The 21,163-nt window shown below is 38.3% G+C and overlaps 1 pseudogene; it reads right to left on the reverse strand.

Annotated features, from left to right (window-relative positions):
- LOC114907570 overlaps window positions 1–18,592 on the reverse strand; it is a 124,650-nt pseudogene extending 106,058 nt beyond the window's left edge.
- Between the last annotated feature and the right edge of the window lie 2,571 nt (window positions 18,593–21,163).

The raw sequence follows: 21,163 nt of genomic DNA on the forward strand, positions 1-21,163 counted from the left end.
TTGTTCCACGTGTAGATGTATTTCTGGTGTATCCGTGGTGAGGAAGGTGATCTCCGCGTCTTACTCTTCCGCCATCTTCAAGGTCCCCCAAAAGCAAGGTTCTTTATAGCAAAGTCTATGTTGAAAAATAGCAAAAACAAATCTTCATAAATCTTTCAAATAGAGTTATAGGCATCTTGACACATCTTCTTTTTCTCTAGAGAGATTCCAGGTAACAAGCAGCTTTTTTAGATAGTGTTATGAATCCTGCAAAGACTGTTTCCTATTCTCCATTAATCCATTTCCTGAATCACATCCTGATTTAATAGAGACTTTTCTTCCTTTTAGGTGTGTAACACATTAGGCTTCCTTGTGGCATACTTTCCCCTACACCCCATTCTATACCAGTAGGTAAGATTCTCATACCTGTCAGAGATGTTTGTTTCCTGCCAGACTTTGAGTCAATTCCAGTAAACCAAGCACATGCACATTCATTTTAATTATCAAAAGAAAGACCTCTCCCTGCACCCTGATTTTAGACATCATCAAGCATATCTGGAGATGGAGGAGAGATGGGTTCCCTGCAACCAAATGTTGGTGGTTTCTTTTGAGCACTTGTTTTACAATTCAGTACAGAAGTCTGATTCTGAGATGAGAAATTTAAGCCACATGAATTCTTCATGACACTTTTTCACAAGGAAGGGGTAGTCAAAGGAAGAGAACAACTGTACATCCTGGTTTCTCTGTGCTTCCCTCCATGGGCAGCAAGGGGTGGTAACAGGGTGTGTGGGGGGGGATATGTCCAGCTTTCTCTGGTAGTTTTGGGCCAGTGTGTTCCAAGGTAAATCCCTGTGGTCATGTCTGGGAACTAGATGGGCTGTGAGGATGGAGGGCATGCAGTGGTGAGTGTTGAGGTGATAAGAGAGCCTTTTGGAAGGTTTTGGGGAAGTGGTGGGTTGGAAGTGAAGCTAAATCCGGCATCTGTACCCCAACACTGAATTAAATCTCAGAGACAGAGTTTTGGGTGAAATAGAAAAGAATAGCTTTATTGCTTTTTCAGGCAAAGGAGGCCACAGCACACTAATGTCCTCAAAAACTGTGTGTCCTGACCTGGAGGGGGTAGTGAGGAGTTTTATAGAAATGGTTCAAAGAGGAGGGTGGGCATGGTCAGCTCGTGGACACTCTTCTGATTGGTTGGTGGTGAGGTAATGGGAGTCAGCACCATCAAACTCTAGTTCCAATCAGTTTGCGGTCTACGAGCTTGCGGGCAGCATACAGTTAACGTCTCCCACCTGGTGGGGGCTTCAGTATCTGCAAAACAGCTCAAAGATATTGTTATCTGTATCCCTTGAGGGGGAACCAGGACCCTGCTCCAGGGCTGCACTATTGTTTCTTGACTACTCCTCCCTTATCTCTTCATCCCCTCCCTTCCCTGATTAGCATCTGTTTGAACCTGCTCTTTAGACCTCAGGAAAGGTCAAGGAGGCTGAATGAAGTCTATCTCCCATAATCAAGAAATGGGGGACACAGAAAGGCTTTTGTGCCCAGGAGTCCCACAGGGTCCTGCTCCGTATCAGATGCTCAGAGTGGGAAAAAGGAGAGTTTAGGAAACAAATCCTGTTCATTGAAAGAGTATGGATGGGGCCAGTGATGGTGCAGTTGTTAAAGATTATTGATGTACATTAGGAAAGTAAGTCAGCCTCTGGCCTTCTTTTCAGGAGACTGAGTAGAGACTGGTGTACTTTCAATTAACTTTTGTTTGTTGGTCATACCTTAACAGGTTTTTCCACATGGAATGGGAATAATTATTTGTATTCTAGAAGTTATTGGCGACAGAGGAGGCTTTGCCTACTTAATCACTCTGCTCCGGGGCAGCCCCACAATTGTCCTCTCTTTTTCTGTTGCAGGAAGGGGGACCCCTTCCAGGGCCCGAGAGTGGGCTCCTGTTTAACACTCGGAAATGAATTGTCCGAGGAGACATACATTCTGACAAAGCAAAAGACTTTACAGGGAAGGGGCGCCTGGGCGGAGAGCAGCGGGTTAAGGGAAACCAGGAGGACTGCTCTGCCATGTGGCTCGCAGTCTGGATTTTTGTGGTAATGGGGATAGTTTCCGGGTGTCTCTGGCCAATTATTCTGACTCAGGGTCCTTCCTGGTGACACATGCATCACTCAGCCAAGATGGATTCCAGCGAGAAGGATTCTGGGAGTTTGGTTAGACATATGGACTGGCGTCTCCTTTCTCCTTTTGACCTTTCCGGATTTCTTCCAGTTGGTAGTAGCTTGTTAGTTCCATATTCCTTCCCAGGACTTCCTGTTTAAGATAACTCATGCAAGTGGTTACTATGGTGTCTGGCCATGGCGGGCAGTTTCAGTCAGCGGTTCCCCTAACATTTCCTGGGATGGGATAGGTGGGACATTTCTGTCACTTTCTCCAAACATTTTCTCTTTTTCTTTTGGCTCAGGATTTTCAGGAGAATCTGTATTTTTAAAGCACATTTAAAATTTCTTTAATTTTTCATTTTTTCTTAACCATAAACTTCATTATCTTATCTGATGTCTATTCCAGTGCCTTAAAGAGTGTATCAACTTCTACCTCTAATAACTCCCTAATAAACTGTCATTGAAATTCTTTTTATTTTTAGATACAGCATTTTAGTCAGTTCTGATGAGTGCATGACTGCAAGCTCCATTTCCCTTTGGTTCTAGAATTTTGGACTTGAGGGGTCCTATCATTTTTTTCCAGTTCCTTGAAACTCATCTCAAATGAAATAGGCCCTGCTTTTGTTATATAATGAATACCTTGAATCTTATTAATATTTCTTTAAAAATAACCTCTATTTTTTCCTAGAAGAATATTTTGTTAATTTATAGATGTTTTCTCTTTTAACGATTTGCATTTGGAAGATAATTATTAAACTTTTGTAGCAAACATATATTTAGGCTTTTGAATGGACCCAGTTAGTGAATTGGGTCCATATTTAAATTTGTTGAAATTGAGTCCATTAATCCAAATGAGAAAAACTGACTACCTTTAATTTTAGAATTGTATGTAAATTTAGAATTGTGTGTTGAAGAACACATACTCAAGAGAAACTTTTCTTACTCCTGGTAAATTTAAATATGTAAATACATATGTACATGGACATTCGTACCTAGGCATGTATATATGCCTATAAAAAGAAAGCTACCAAAATTTTTTGAGTTTGTATTTTAGGCTTTTATTTGACTGTTTCTATACATGCATATATGTATACTTACACTGCAACTTACTTCAATAATTTTGTAATTTGCCTCATAGTAAAATACCTCTTTCTATTTTAAACAAATTACTTTTGCCTTTTAAAAAAGCATGCAAGGGAAATATTGTCTTTTTGTATTTTATCCCCAAAGCACATCTAAAAGACGATTCACACACAAAGGATCAAGCATTTACTCAGAAAGCAGATCCAAAGAAAAGAGGATTTATATGAGACCAACTAATCAAGCAGAAGGTGAATTTCAAATTCAGGGAATTTTTTTTAAAAGTTATTAAAATATGGCAGCTCATCATTTGCAGGCCATGTTTTTGAAATAGCCAGTGGCATTCCTTCAGGTGACTTCAGACAGGGGTTCATTTTCTTTAAGTTAATAGGGTTGGATAAATAGAGAAAGAGACATTTCTGGCTAATATTTAATCCTTTGATGCTGGCATGCACCAGTGTGTTATGTAATATGTTTCTACTTATGGTTCGAGTATTTGTTTTGTCACATTTAAATTATGAAAATAATTTCAGTCCATGACCATTTAAAGTGGATTTTAGCTGAGCTCCAATTGGAAATAAGCATCTTTCTGTTTGCTGAGCCCGTGTGCTGTGACCCATAAGGACATCTATTAGCATACATTGATATGCTTAACAGATTTTGCTTTATGCTAAAGCAGAAAGAATTTTTTAAATTGCAGGAACACCTGGGGGTGAGGTAGGGAAATAGGACACTGCAAAGAGGGCTTCTTTCAGCCTCAGACAGCAATGGGCATGGCTCTGTCTCCTTGGAGACTGGCTACATTGGGGACACAGGGAGGTGGCACCTTGACCTGGGCACAGATATTTCCCAGGTCACATGAAGCAATGACTAGAGGTTTCCATGCAGGAAGGAGACCCCCCTAGAAAGAACAGTCCAGAGCAGATAACACAGCAGAATTATTTTTTCCCTTTCAGGGATCCCGGAAATACCTGGCCAGGGGACCCTCCGGAGACTGGAGTCCTTCTTCCATGGACCAGTAGGGACAGTGACCCAGTGAGTTTTGCATGTCTACTGTTCATGCAGCTTCTTCTTTCTTCACAGGCTGGTGAGGTCTGGAAACATCCACATCATCTTTATCTATGGAGTTTTGAAATCACCATTATTACCCTCTTTGAAAGAAGGGTGCATCTAATTACAAACAAACAAATTAAAAAAATACCCAACAGATATTCACAAATATAATTTTGTTTCCACAGTCGGGGTTCATTATAAAACTTCTGAATTGTCTTTGTGCATATTAACGAGTTTAATAATTAGATGAGGAATGAGGGAGAATGTGTAGTTTAGAAGAAATTAGTCAACATGATTAAAACACAATCTGTTTCTACATTTATTGAGAAACATTGCATTTTTGTACACTGTTTCTATGTTTATTGAGAAACATTGCATTTCAGTTTCAGAATTTAAGATTACATATTCAATTATCAGTTAACTTATTTTGATAGTAAAATTAGGAATACAACTCTATTTTTATTTACTCGGTGTTAGAACACAGCATTGAATTAGAACACGTTTTACTTCGGTGCACTATGCTGAGGATTGGAGGTGGGTTAGCGGGACAATGACTAGGTTTCAGCATGCCCTATGCTATGTTATTTCACTTTAGACCTAAAAAAACCCTCAGACTGGGGAACACTATGACTGTTCTATGAGATATCGTGATTCAATATTAATATATTCAATTTAGAGGTCATTCTTTCATTCTATTTTGTAGTAATTTGGGGTTTTGTAGCTGAGAAAAATTTCCATTCTTGTCCAAAAATGTATTTTGAAGAGCTATTTATTTCATTTGCATCCTATCATTACTAACAGAGCAACAGCATGTTTTCCACTCATTGACTGAAAGATAATGAACAAGTCATTTATTTTCTTTAGTCTCAGTTTTGTCATCTGTAAAGACTGGATGAAAGGAGCCCTGAAGTTGGTTGTTAAGAACTTAGAGACCATGGCCCCCCACATCTGCTGCTGGGCATTTCTCTTCCTTCTTGTGACACAGTTCTTATGAACAGCAACGTCTTGGCTTTAAATTCTGATCTATGGACTCTTTTCTACCCAGTGTCACAGGCTTATAATTATATTGTTTTCATATCTTAATTATTAAAAAAATTTATTTTATTGAAGTATAGTTGATTTAAAATGTTGTGTTCACTTCCGCTGTACAGCAAAGTGATTCAGTTGTACATACATGTATATACATTCTTTTTTATATTCTCTTCCATTTATCACAGGTTACTGAATATAGTTCCCTGTGCTATATAGTAGAACCTTGTTGTTTATCCATCCTATATATAATAGTTTGTATCTGCTAATCCCAAACTCCCAATCCATCTTACCTCCTCCCACCTCCCCCCTGGCAACCACAAATCTGTTCTCTATGTCTGTGAGTCTGTTTCTGTTTCATAGATAAATTCATTTGTGCCATATTTTAGATTCCACATATAAGTGATATCATATGATATTTGTCTTTCTCTTTCTGACTTACTTCACTTAGTCTGATAATCTCTAGGTGCATCCATGGTGCTGCAAATGACATTGTTTCATTCTTTTTTATGGCTGAATAGTACTCCACTGTATATACGTACCACATCTTCTTTATCCATTCATCTGGTGATGGACATTTAGGTTGTTTCCATGTCTTGGCTATCCTAAATAATGCTGCAATGAACATTTGGGTGCATGTACCTTTTTGAATTATAGTTTTCTTTGGATATATGCCCAGGAGTGAGATTGCTGAATCATATGGTAACTCTAGTTTTAGTTTTTTGAGGAACGTCCATACTGTTTTCCATGGTGGTTACATCAATTTACATTCCCATCAACAGTGTAGGAGCTTTCCTGTTCTCCACACCCTCTTTGGCATTTGTTATTTGTAGACTTTTTAATGTTGGCCATTCTGACTGGTGTGAGATGATAACCTCATTTTAGCTGTGATTTGCATTTCTCTAATAATTAGCAATGTTGAACATCTTTTCATGTGCTTCTTGGCCATCTGTATGTCTTCTTTGAAGAAATGTCTATTTAGGTCTTCTGACCATTTTTTGATTGGGTTGTTTGTTTTTTGATATTGAGTTGTATGAGCTGTTTGTATATTTTGGAAATTAATCCCTTGTTGGTCACATTATTTGCAAATATTTTCTCCCAGTTTGTAGGTTGTCCTTTCATTTTGTTTAGGTTTAGGATTATTTTCTTAAAAATTACATAATTCCCCTCATCAACAAAAGAAGTTTTCAGCAGGTTGATAAACATTAAATTATATCATGTCCTAATTTCTTTCCTAACTTTGATGGCTCTTTATAAGAAGAGCACTTTCCCCATCCCACAGTGGCCCTCTTGTGTATATTCTTGTCACTCCAGGAAGGAGGATTTCTGTTGTGGTTTGCTCCAGCCTCTCTGCCTTTGTGTGCACTGTTTCCCTCATCAGGCATGCTTCTTCGCCACCCAGGATTCAGGGACAAGCCAAGATTTTCTTTACCCTTGAAGCTTCCCATCCAAGTTACATGAAAACTTGCCCCAAAATTATGCCTCTAGTACTCCTGTACCAGTGACTTTTTATGCATACAATTAATTGACCCTGACTTTTTTATATTATGGTAAACTACTCATAACAAAATTTACCATTTACCATTTTGGGTGTAAAATTCAGTGGCATTAAGTGCATTCACATTGTTAGGCAACTGTCACCACTATCCATCTCCAGAAGGTTTTCATCATCCACAACTGAAACTCTGTACCCATTTAACAATAACTTGCTATTCCTCCTTTCCTCAGCCCCTGGTGATCATTTTACTTTCTTTCTCTGTGAATTTGGCTAAGTTAGGTACCTCTTATAAGTGGAATCATGCAATCCTTGTACTTTTGTGACTGGCTTATTTCTCTTAACATCATGTCCTCAAGGCTCATCCATGTTGTAGCATGTATGAGAATTTCACTCCTTTTTAAGGTTGAATAATATTCCATTGTGTGCATAGACCACATTTTGTTTGTCCATTCATCTGTTGATGGACTATTGGGTTGTTTACACATTTTGACTATTGTGAACAATACGGTTATAAACATTTGGGTTCAAATAACCGTTTGAGTCTCTGCTTTCAATTCTTTTTTGCATCCCAGAAATGGAATTGTGGATCATTCTATGCTTAATTTGTTGAGGAACTGTTATTCTGTCTCCCACAGCAGTTGCCTTACTTTATATCCCCACCAGCAATATACACGGGTTCCAACTTCTTCATGTCACTTCTTCATAACACTTGTCATTCTCTGATTTTGGGGTAATAGCATTCCTAATGGGTATGAAGTGGTACCACATTGTGGTTTTGACTTGCATTTCCCTAATGAGAGTGATGGTGAGTATCTTTTACAGTGCTTATTGGACATTTTTATATCTTCTGTGGAGAAATGGCTATTCAAGTCTTTTGCCTGTTTTTGAATTGGATATATTTGCTGTTGTTGTTGGAGAGGACCCTTTAAACAGTATATACTCAAAAAGTTTTTGAAGCCTTAAGTCATCACAGGAAACATGAACTGTGTGTAAAATGCACTGGGAACCACTGAGGAGGATGGGACTTTCTGGTGGTCTCATATGCCTTGCTTATTGAGTATATTGTTTATACATTTCCCATCAATTTGTTTGTGTATAACAGCTCTTCCTTCAGTGTCAGAATGCTTGTGGATAAGAATTTTTCTTTCTAACTTGATGTCTTAAGAGGATTTTTTTTTCTTGAAAATGAGAAGATCCAATTTGTTAGAGTTATACATAAATGTAGACTCCATAAACTCTTGTGAAGAGCTAAGGGACTCACCTACGGGTAAAGAGAAGAAGATTTATTGAATGGAGTTCACAGTGCCAAACATATTGCTTGCTTTTTTTCTTACTAATGGAGCTCGGTAAGATTTCTTGGTGGTCTTTTTCTGTAGAAGTGAGGTGTAGCAGCCATATTTGGTTGTTTACCAACCCTCTATTTATTACTATACTTATCATGCTATGTATTATTTGGGTGTCTAATGAATATAGAATATATTTTAGTTGCTTTGTGATGGATTCATTCAAGCTGTATCATAGGGCAGTCTTTATGGCTATTTTAATCAAATTTTTCCTTGATTAATTCATTCTAAAATTATGGCCATTATCAAGGAGAGATCTTGAAATTTATTTTGATGCTTTAAAATATATCAACTATATCAATAGGTTTTGCTGTGTTACAAATAACCCCAAATCTTGGTTTAAAAAATAACCAGCTCATCCATTTGCAATTCTGGGGGTTAACAGTTTGGGCTGGGGTCAACTGGCTAGTTCTTTGGATGGTCTGGCCTGAGTTTACTCCTGTGGTTAACTGGCAGGTCAGCTGAGATCTGATTGGTTCCAGATGGTGTTCCTCACAAGGCTGGGTGGCCAAAGTGACTGAGCCATAGACCTCTATGTGCTAGCAGGCCAGCCCAGACTTTTCACAGGGTTCCAAAAGCAGCAGGGAAGGGCACACTCCCATGTGCAGGTATTCTTGATGTTTCAGCTTGTCCATGTTTGCTAAGGTTCTTTGACCAACGAAGTCACATGGCAAAGCCCAGATTCAGGAGAAAGAGGAATAGATTATATCTCTATATGGAAGAAGCTGCAAATTACTGTGATTATATTTTTTTTTGTTTGCTTTAAATCTACCATAACATCAGTATCAACTCATGGCCTTGATTTTGTTGATGTAGTGTAAGTCCCATGTGAAAACAGTGTATCCAAAATATAACATTAACCTATTCTATATAGATTGAAGCAATAAATATAGGATTCTGAAATGGTCTGAGGCTTGGATATTTTCTTGGTTTGAATTTATAGTTTAAAATATTTTTCAACAGGTGTTTAAAAAAATCAATTGTTTGCTTTTTTTAATCAGAGTTTCCAAGGTAAGAAAATTACTAAAATACCAAAAATCTCTGTGCATTAATCATATAAGACAAATGAATGCCAAAAATTTTAATATCATATCACTCCCCAAAGGAGCTTTGTCTTTTAAAATTTTAACTTCTATAGAAGAACAAAAAGGGGAAAAAGGGAGTTGAAAAAAAACAAACATAGAGTAAAATTGTAGTCATAAATCTACTGAAGTTACCTAAGTTATTTGGAAGCTAATCATGAGTATGTGCAAAGCAAATGATGTGAGAACTGAATTAATGAAGACTAGATACCTCCCACAAGCTAATGAGGCATACTTTATACCAATAGTGGCACAAATTGAAAAATTAAACTCCTGTGGAGAGAAAAAAGGAGCAGCCCAAGTTAAGGATAACATGCAAGGCCAAAGGAGTTCCCAAAGGCATTCTCTGGAATTAACAGTCCTTGCTGACTTTTCTATGATACAGAATATAGAGTCCTTGGAATTCCCTCATCTTTTCTTTTTACTCCCCCTTCCCGCAAAAAGAATTCATAGACGTGGTAGCTTGTTTAGCCCCACAGAGTCAATAAATGGTAAACGTGTTCATGTTCAAATGTATTTCTATTTCTCAGGTGTTGGCACTTAACTACAGTGCAATGGTAATCTTTCTTCTGTCTCTTCTTGGCATGAGCACATAGGTGATTTTCAACCAGATTATTTTTATGTGTCTTTCCTTCATTAAACTCATATATATATGAGGTTTTACTTTTAATTTTTAGAATTATAACACTGTTGATGTCTGTTGTACAGTTATTAATTCTTCAGAAGTTCTCTGAGATGTCAATTATAATTTTTTATCACAGGGTTAAAATATTTAATTAGACTTTGCTGTAACACCTGCTCTATGATTCACTATTACTGTAAACTTTAATTAAATATTTTAACTCTGTGATGAAAAAAAATTATATATTTTTATATTACATAAAATTTGAGTTATATACAGATTCCAAAGGACTTTATATGTCATATATGTATGTATATACATTTTAGAATGTTTTACGTCCATGTTTCAAGATCCCCAATCTTACTGGCTTGCAGGTACTACATTCAATATATTTCCCTTTCACCGTACATCTCAAATCATATTTTTTTTAGGAATTCACTAAGGTACACAAAATAAATATTATTTTTCTTCATTAAAAATACTTTTATTGAGAATGTACATAGGCATGCACTATTTTGAAAATACTTTAATTTTAACCTTAAAAATGTCATTAATATATGTAATTCAAGTAGTAACACACACATACATATGATATTTCTTAAGTGTTGACAATTATAAACTTAGAGAAATGAGAGTAAAGTGATTTGATCAAGTCTTAGAAAACTTTGGAAGCTGGTAAAAAATGGTATGGGAGGAGTTGAAATGTCTTATTTGCTTAGGTTTTGCCCTCTTAATAGCAAACAAGATCAACTATTGATGATTTAAAGCAACAAAGCTTATTGTATGAGGAATGAATAGAATTAATAAGAATAACTTATGTGAAAGGTTAGTTATTAACTATTCAAAAATCTCATTCCTTTTCAAGGAAAGTAGAATTTAAAATTAATTTTTTCCTTTACCTATGGAGGAAAATGTTTTAATCATTTAGATTGTTTCTTTTCCATGCTTTAAAAAGTACTAATGAGGGCTTCCCTGGTGGTGCTAGTGGTTGAGAGTCCGCCTGCCGATGCAGGGGACACGGGTTCGTGCCCTGGTCTGGGAAGATCCCACATGCCGCGGAGCGGCTGGGCCCGTGAGCCATGGCCGCTGAGCCTGCGCGTCTGGAGCCTGTGCTCCGCAACGGGAGAGGCCACAACAGTGAGAGGCCCGCGTACCGCAAAAAAAAAAAAAAAAAAAAAAGGTGTACTAATGATTCAAAACTTTTCTGATTATCAAAGTAAGACATGTTAATATAGAAAATCATAAGTAGCAAATAAACATTATCTATAATATCATCACCTAAGAAATACCAGTTCATTTTTTGGCATATTTACTTCTTACTTTTCCTATGTTTATGTATGATATTTAAATATAATTTTATACTTTATACTGGGTTGGCCAAAAGGTTCATTCATTTTTTTTTGCAAGATGGCTCTAGTAACACTTAGCTGTCTTTAACTTCATCCAAAACAATTTTGTTAGATTGTATATGACAACTGTCACATAAGTGTGCATTTAAAAAAAAGACATAAAAATTGGTGAATTTTTGTGAAGCCATTTTAATATTGAAGATGGAAGAAAAAAAGCAACATTTTCAGCATATTATGCTTTATTATTTCAAGAAAGGTAAAAACGGGACCGAAATGCAAAAAAATGTGTACAGTGTATGAAGAAGGTGCTGTGACTGATCGAATGTGTTAAAAGTGGTTTGCAAAGTTTTATGCTGGAGATTTCTCACTGGACAGTGTTCCACGGTTGGGTAGAAAGTTGAAGTTGATAGCAATCAAATCGAGACATTAATTGAGAAAAATCAACGATATACCATGTGGAAGATAGCCAACATACTCAAAATATCCAAATCAAGTGTTGAAAAACATTTGAACCAGCCTTGTTATGTTAGTCACTTTGATGTTTGGGTTCCAAACATTTCGCTTAACATTGTGTTAAGCGAAAAAAACCTCCTTAACTGTATTTCTGCATGAGATTCTCTACTTAAAAGTAAAAAAAAAAGTTCCGTTTTTAAAACAAATTGTGATGGGCACTGAAAAGTGGATACTGTACAATAATGTGGAAAAGAAGAGATTGTGGGGCAAGCAAAATAAACCACCACCAACCACACCAAAGGCCAGTCTTCATCCAAAGAAGGTGACGTTGTGTATATGGTGGGATTGGAAGGGAGTCCTCTAATATGAGCTCCTTGGGGAATACCAAACAATTAGTTCCAACAAGTACTGCTTCCAATTATACCAACTGAAAGCAGCACTTAACGAAAAACATCCAGAATCAGTCAACAGAAAATGCTTACTCTTCCATCAGGATAATGCAAGATCGCATGTTTATTTGATGACCAGGCAAAAACAGTTACAGCTTTGTTGGGAAGTTCTGATTCATCCGCCGTATTCCCCAGATATTGCACCTTCAGATTTCCATTTATTTAGGTCTTTACAAAATTCTCTTAATGGAAAAAATTTCAATTCTCTGGGATTCTGTAAAAGGCACCTGGAACTGGAACAGTTCTTTGTTCAAAAAGATAAAAAGTTTTGGGAAGATGGAATTATGAATTTGCCTGAAAAATGGCAGCAGGTAGTGGAACAAAAGGGTGAACATGTTGTTCAATAAAATTCTTAGTGAAAATGAAAAAGGTTCCTCTTATTTTTACTTAAAAACCGAGGTCACTTTTTGGCCAACCCAATACAACATATCCTCCATATACATATATATATATATATATATATATATATATATATATATATATATTCTGCTTTTGCACTTAAAGTCATCATGAACAGTTTTCTATGACATGAAATATTTTTCAGATATGCATTAAGTATACTCCAAAACCATTATATTAATGGTGTCTAATATTCTGTTCTATGGATTTACTATAGTTTATTTAAATCACTGTTCTACTGTCTATATTTCAAATGAGTATATAAGTAATAGCTAAATATTAAATGTACCAGTATTAGACAATAGAATTAGGGATCTGATATTTTCTCCTTCCTCCCTCCCTCCTTCACTCGCTGTCTCTCTCTCTCTCTCTCTCTCTTTCTTTCTTCTACAACAAGTTCCATTCCAATAGAAATACTCTAGCCGTATTTTTCTATCTGTGTTTTCCATGCCTTCCAAGTACTTATCATCCCTTTTACCATTTAATTCTGTACATCCTGTTCTGATACAACCTGGTAGTTATGTTTTTAGGAAAGCTATGAATTACAGTTTCTGATTTCCAAAAACAAATGTATAGCTATAACTATGCCTATTTACCACCTAAACACCACTCAGTCAAGCGAGTATTTGATTCCATCCACCTCTTGCTATCATAAACAAAGCACTACTTAATCATTCTTATCTCCTTATCCCCTGTGTTTAAGAGAAACAAAGCACCAAGCCACTCAAATGGAGGGTTTAGGCTTTTAGTGTTTGACACCAGTTCTGAATCTTGCTTATCTATAACACCTGGCAGAAAACAGGTTATTTCCCCTAACCAGTGGTTCACCAAAATCTTTACAGTTAGCTGTGGACACTCCTGACTCAGGAGAAATGTGGATGCATTGTGCTTCTAAATCATCTACATCCTCCTAGTTACCATGAACATAGTTTATCTCTGGGGAGTTTTGGGACTCTTCTGTCAAAGCTGAACTGTTCATGATTTCATTAAATAGCAAGAAAGGGAGATGTGACCTGCTTCTTGAAGGCAATCCCACAGGTGGGTAATGTGTGGTAAGTTATGGTTATACATGATGTGTAGTTATTACCTTCTAGTGTTCATCCACAGACAACTGGCATGATTGTGACTGATTCATCAAGAACTTTATATGAACCAGAAACTCCTCTAAGCAATTTATTTGTACTAACAACACTAAATGAGGAAACTGAGGTACAAGTAACTTATGATTAAACCAGGGACACAAGGCTAGTAAATGATGTCATCTGATTCCAGAGCTCACATGTTAACTACTAACTGTACTCCATCTCTACATGTAAAACAGTCTGACTCATTCGGGAGAGATGGTTTTATTAAATACAGAAGAGAAACATTAATAATTCAACCATGGAAATAAAATACTTTCTGGAATAATTAAACATTATTTTTGAAATGAGAAGATAAAAGGTTAGATCTTATCTCATCTACCCAATAGTTGTGTGGACTTGTTTAAGACACTTCAAATAAACATTTCAACTAATGCTTTAAGAGTTGTATATGGTTAATTGCATGATAATCCATAGAGAAATATTAAGATTATATTACCATTTGTAAAACAGAGCATTGCACTATAAATTGGAAGCCAAGTCTAATTCTTATCTTGCACTAGTTGGTTATGATTGGATAAATCACTTAAAATTCTGTCTTACTTTCCTATTTATAAAATAGCAATTTTAACCTTATCCTTTGAAATTATTACAGAAATTTGGGAAAGAAAAATGAGAAAGTAAATGAAAGTACTTTGAAAAGTGCTATAAATTCAAACTGGTGGCATTGCTGCAAATAGAACTCCAAAATATTAAGTTCTATGTCATATTTAGGTCCTTTTAAAGGTGTCTTTTGTGTTCAATGGGTGTTGGTGTTAAGAAAAGTCAGTGGTTATTGAAATCATACAATTCCTCTTTTGGGTGGGAGCCTTTATGTGATGTCCTCGGTGTTTCCTTCCTTTATGATTTTTTATTAAATTTTCTGAGGCTTCCAAGTATGAGGGAGACAACCATAACAGTGTTTTAAGATATTTCACATAATATATAATGTAGATTACATGTACACATACACACACATAGATATATATTTTTGCCTTTAGAATCATAGTGATTATTAGAACTGGAGGCATTTTGGGAAGCAGATTTCTTTCAGGCCCCATGTTTGTGACTGACAATAATACAACTCCTTGTCTTTTAACCACTGTTCCCAAGTTGGGAGCAGAACCACGTCTCCCGAGACAGAGTCCAGGGCATTTCCCACCACTCCTATCAACGTTCCCACACATCAATTTTCTTTATTTAATCTTATCTTTCCTTTTCATGTCTTCCCATTTAGTTCATTCCTTCTTTTTTTCACTTTCAAATTTCCCCTCTGCCTTATTCTCATCACTTCCAGGTCAGAAATTTAAAAATTAGAATCCAAATTGATCAAATAAAATGAAGTAATTCCCATCCCATTCATATTTTGGGTAAAAAGATACTTTGTTTTACTGTATTCACTTAAATATGTAGCATCTGTGAGGAGCTCAGACTGAGTTTAAGTAGTTAGGATTATCTGTGACCCTGGGCTTTCCCCACATGACTGCACATGAATGCAGATTTTATTAAGAAGTGTGTATAGCATGTGGACTCCACGTATATTTTTGGCTGCATTGGGTCTTCGTTGCTGCACGCGGGCTTTCTCTACTTGTGGTGAGTGGGGGCTACTCTTCACTGCGGTGCACAGGCTTCTCATTGCGGTGGCTTCTCTTTTTGTGGAACATGGGCTCTAGGCACGCGGGCTTCAGTAGTTGTGGCACGCAGGCTCAGTAGTTGTAGCACACGGGCTTAGGTGCTCTGTGGCATGTGGGATCTTCCTGGACCAGGGCTCGAACCCGTGTCCCCTGCATTGGCAGGAGGATTCTTAACCACTGCTCCACTAGGGAAGCCCCTCTCACTAGTTTTCTGTGTGTTTTTCCCGTTTTTAATCCACCCCTTTCCCCACCTACCCACACCCCAGTGCTCTCATGTTCCCCGTTCTCTCCTGTAATGGGGTAGATAGAGACTAAATCAAACCCAAGGAGTTAGTGACTCAGTAACATCCCTTTCTGCTCACCCATCCCAGGGAACTGACCTTAAAATAAGAGCAGACAATACTTCCCTCAAAAGAGACGAACAGTAATTATAGTATTACACCCATTTTGCATTTTAGGGAATTGAGATTGAGGGAGAATAAACCACGAATTCAAGATGACACAGTAGAGAAGTTGAAGGACCAGAATTTGGTCAGACCTGGTTGACTCCAGACTGTTGAGTGCTGTGCTCTGTCTCCCCATCCCTGGCAGACGGTTGCAGGGACTTCCTTATGTGGGAAGAAGAGGCAGAGCTCCTAGTGTCCCCCAAGCCCAAGCTTTGTACCCCCTCCTCTGCCTGCACAGGAGGGCTGTCCATCTGGCCCAGGCCTCCTGAAGGAGCTGTCCGTGGTGCTGACTTGTGGCTATTCACGCTGCTTTTTTTTTTTTTTTACATCTTTATTGGAGTATAATTGCTTTACAATGGTGTGTTAGTTTCTGTTTATAACAAAGTGAATCAGTTATACATATACATATGTTCCCATATCTCTTCCCTCTTGCGTCTCTCTCCCTCCCACCCCCTCCCTATCCTACCCCTCTATGTGGTCACAAACCACCGAGCTCATCTCCCTGTGCTATGCAGCTGCTTCCCACTAGCTATCTATTTTATGTTTGGCAGTGTATATATGTCCATGCCACACAGCTTTTACTTCAGCTTGGGTCTTCCTTTAAATTCATAGCAAGATTTTGCTGCTATGATTTTGACACCTAATTATCCTTCATTTCTTCTCATTACTTCAGGTTTCTGCTCTCCTGAGGTGACCAGGCCTCCAATCTGCCCTGATGGTTCAATCCCCTATCATGACTTCATGAAACGTGTGAAATTCTGAGGGTGCAGCAGGGGCAGAAACAGAGGGCCTAGGAGGTGATTTTGAATTGGTTCATTCTTATTGATGAAGTTATACACTTCAATATCCATGTAGATGGGGCTTCCCTGGTGACACAGTGGTTAAGACTCCACCTGCCAATGCAGGGGACAGGGGTTCAAACCCTGGTTCAGGAAGATCTCACATGACGTGGAACAACTAAGCCCATGTGCCACAACTACTGAGCCTGTTCTCTAGAGCCGTGAGCCACAACTACTGAAGTCCATGCACCTAGAGCCCATGTTCTGCAACAAGAGAAGCCATCGCAATGAGAAGCCCGTGCACCGCAACAAAAAGTAGTCCCCACTCGCTGCAACTAGAGAAAGCCCACACACAGCAATGAAGACCCAATGCAGCCAAAATACATAAATAAAATAAATAAATTAAAAAAATAGAGATCCTATTACCAAGAAAAGAATCTAAAAAAATTAAAATACCCGTGTAGAAAGTATGATACATAAGAATTTAATTACTTGGGGATTTGTCTTTATCTGTTTTCCTCTATCCCATGTTCAGCTAAGTCCAAGGCTTTAGTTATCTTGGATAAGTCACAGCAACTTTTGGGGAAGGTTTCTTCCACTTCAGAAGGGAAGGAAAAGTTCTCTACAGAAGGAATAACCTTATAGAAATGACTTAACACATTGTTTGCTTCTCCTATATTTATTCCTTTATGAGTAATTATAAGTAATGCATCAGTCAGGGTTCTCCAGAGCAACAGAAGCAATAGGGTGCATATATATATATATATATATATATATATATATATATATATATATATATATATATCTTTATACATACAATTTCTATTTATGAAGAGATTGATTGTAAGGAATTGGCTCACATTGTTATGGAGGCTGACAAGCCCCAGATCTGCAGGAGTTGGCAATCTGGGAACCCAGGAGAGCTGATGGCTTAGTTCCAGTGTAAGTTGTAAGTCCTGTCAACCAGGACCTAGGGATGGATGTTCCAGTCCAAAGGTTGACAGGGTTGGGACCCAGGAAGGGCTGAGCCTCAGTCTGAGTCTGAAGACAGGAGAAGAGTGATGGCCCAGCTCAAGGTAGCCAGGCAGGAAGAGCTCCCTTTTACTCATCAATGGGTCAGCCTTTTTGTTCTAGTCAGGCCTTCAACTGATTGAATGAGGCCCACCCACATGAGGGAGGGCAATCTGCTTTACTCAGTCTGCTGATTTAAATGCTAATCTCATTTTAAAATACCCTCAAAGAAACAGAATAATGTTTGACCAAATATCTGGGCACCTGGTGGCCTGGTCAAGTAGACACATAAAATTAACCATCACAAGTCATGTTTCTAAGTATGAGTGATGTTTCTTCACTTCTGTGCTCAGCCATTTCTTGTGGCTATATGTCAGACAGGCACTCGTCCTAGTTACCCAGGATCATACACTTGGTAATGCTTGTTTCCTGACTATTAATAATGTCTCCTTTTTCTTGCAAAGTCTAGATGATATGGAGATCCTGCCTATATAGGAGTTTTGCAGGTTTAAGCTATATTACAAATAAACAGCTTAAAATAATTTTTCACTTTCTTCTCCAAGTGAATCTACAATACAGCTCCTGTCACACTTGCAGTTTTCTCTCCATTGTTCTCTGAGTTTGTTGTCCCAGCTGCCTCTCTGTGATTGTGGGATTTCTTTCCTTTTCCTTTCTCATCCTGCAGGAATCTATTTAATCAACATCTGTCATTGAGAGGACATGACCACAGAGTGACCCTTGGCTGGACCTGGGCAATCAAGACTCCCCATGCACCCCTGTCCTTGCAGTGTATGTTCTGCCCACTGTTCCCACATGATAAGCTGCCCAAGGACACAGCCTTGAGAGAGCTCTGCATTGCTAAGACCATCTAGACTGTGTAAGTGACTGAACCCAGTTAAGGCCTCTCTATAAACTCTCAAGATTCTGGTGGTTGTGTGCAGAGACCTCATCTTGCCACAGCCCATGACAAGCCTCATATGTAAGTCCCCTGCTTATTAAGCCTGTCACCTACCAGTCTGGAGTGGCTGTCTCTCCTTGCCCTCCACGTACAGGGACCAGTTTCGAATGTCATTCTGAGAACTCCTGAGGTCGTGAACCAACATCTGTGAACTCCAGTCACTGCCAAGAGATTGGTTCTCTCCATGTCTGTTAATGCCACTTATAATTTCCCATATTCAGTCAATGCTAGAAAAGTTTGAGGATGTAAGATTAACAGACACATGATGACAATTAACCAGATTTTAAATGTATGATGCTAGTTTTATAGCTTTACTTGTTACAGAAAAACATCTACACTTGTCTCTTGAGTTAATAGCTGATTAGTCCATGGAGCTAATGAAGCTGACAGCATTGTGTCCCTTCCTAAGGCTGCCCATTACTGTGGCCTTATCTCTAGCCAGGCTTGCATCTGTGGTCCTCTCTCTCAACAACCAACTATGATGCTATTTGTGGTCTCAGGGAGCTGTGGTGAGACATAGAGGACCAGCTTCCCCCCTGCTAGCAGCAAAACAAAGCAGGGCACACACTGGAGTAGGTGGGTGGGACTGCAGGACAGTCATTTTATGTGAAGGTCAGCAAGTGATTAAATATTCTCTGTAAGGAGGTGACTGCATTAAATAATTAGTGAACGTAAAGTGCTGTAAACTGCTCTTTATTATGCCTTGTGGGTCTACTTTGCAGATGACCAGGGCATTTTGTTAGGGGATTTATCATGAAGCATGGAGCCGGGGATGATGCTCCCAGTCACTTATCTCCACTCCCCACGAGTGTCGATAATTGTATCACGGATGAATTCTGGTATTTACAACATTTACAAATGTAATCTACCATAGTGACTTCTCAAACTTTGGTACCTAGGAAAACAGGGCAAGATGGCTAAGGAAACCTTTTCAGAAGAAAAGGAAGATTAAGGACAGGAGATTAGCAAACCATTCACACTATTAATCATGTATCACCACACCAACATGAGTACTCTAAGCTTGTGCACTGTAGGAAAAAAATAGAAATAGAGCTCAACTACTGATAAGTCTCTTCTGGGCTACTTGTTCCAAACGTTCAGTTTAATCTGTTGTAGTGTGGAGTTTCTAAAGGTAGAGAAGCAATTACTTCTGTCCCTGGGAGACCACGTGTTTCCCCCTTAAGGAATTATAGCAGCTCTCAAAAAGATTTAAGAAGCTATCTGACATATACAGTGTAAAATTGAATAACCCATAGTCAATCATGTCAGTATGGTTTTCAGTAGATTTAAAGTAATGTATCTTTGTTAATGAGCTTGCTGTGTTTAGTAGCCCCACCTTTCCTATGCAGACCACAAGAGACCTTAATAAAATTTAAATATGTGGCACTCACTCCAAAATTGGTAGGGAATTAATTAAATGCATTTGGCTCTATCGCTTTTAAGTAAAGATCTTTTGAATATTGGTAAGAGAGAGGAGGATAAAGTTAAAAGCAAGTGTGATGTACAGCATGTTATTGCCTTATATATATGAGGGCAGGATGAAGTGAATTATTAGAAATTAACTATGTTAAGATAAATGAGAATGAAATATTTCAAAATATTTGTTTAAGGTACATAACTAATCACTTGAAGAGAAGAGGATTTCTGGAAACAACCTTCACTTACTCCCTTAGCCCTTAATTGTTCTATCTCTTTACCATGTCTGATTTGAAAGGGAAAAAACAGATGGATAAGCCATTTGATGGGTCAGCCTGTCCACAAATGACTGTCCATTTGTGCTGGCCTGAGCCTGAGGAGAGCCCTGGTTCTGTGTGCAGCATCTGAAGAGATGGAATCTCTGGAGGTTTCCTGTAGAGAGAGAGAAGGAAAAAAAAACCTAACTTTTTGCAACTTAGCCAGAGAAAAGGGAGCAACATCACAACCTTAGAGGTAGTGGAAGGGCTGGATGGGAGCTGGGAGGTAGTGTCTGCAATGTTGGCAGCAAAGAGTCTGAATCCAGACCACCACAGGTCCTGAGCCCAACTCTCTCGGGCACTGCCTGTGTGTCCTTAAGAGGATTACTTAATCTTCCCCAGCTTCAGTTTATTGGTCTGTAAAATGGGGTTATTAGATTGCTATGAAAATTAAAATACCTAGAACAATTTAAAATTCCCAAGACATTACAAGCACTACCTAAATGTTTGTTATTATAGAAAGTGATGCTAAAATTACTGTTGTTAATAAAATGAAATTACTGTTGTTCACTAAAAATATAAGAATTACTATTATTAAAGACCATGAAAGATATGCAAGATCTAGTTTCTAATCCGTAGTTGAGAACAAATTAATAGTGGTTAACTATTAGGCAGTTTATTATTTCCTAATTAACTCTTAGGAAAGACAGTGTCATTCAGGGAAAAGAGAACTGAGCTTTAGAGACCAAACATCTGAGCTCACTTAGGGCTCAGCCATCAGTGCCTTCCGGGTCGGAGGCCTCCACTGCTCCCACAGACTCTCTTCCTCCCCCCAGCCCTCCTTCAATCAACCCTGACTTCCCCTCTTCCCCTGAGTTCAGTGCTTGCCAGGGGCACTAAGGTGCCACCTGAAGACCCTCATCCTGTGCTATTGTTCCACTTGACTCTCCAAACCATTCCTTATTCTGCTGCTGGGCTCATTTTCTTAAAGCACCATTCCTTGTGTTTCTATTTCTCCCCTACTTGGCAACCTTCCATGGGTC

This window comes from Monodon monoceros, unplaced genomic scaffold, assembly GCF_005190385.1.
Source record: "Monodon monoceros isolate NGI ecotype Baffin Bay Population unplaced genomic scaffold, NGI_Narwhal_1 Super_Scaffold_3, whole genome shotgun sequence".
Lineage (NCBI taxonomy): Eukaryota > Metazoa > Chordata > Mammalia > Artiodactyla > Monodontidae > Monodon > Monodon monoceros.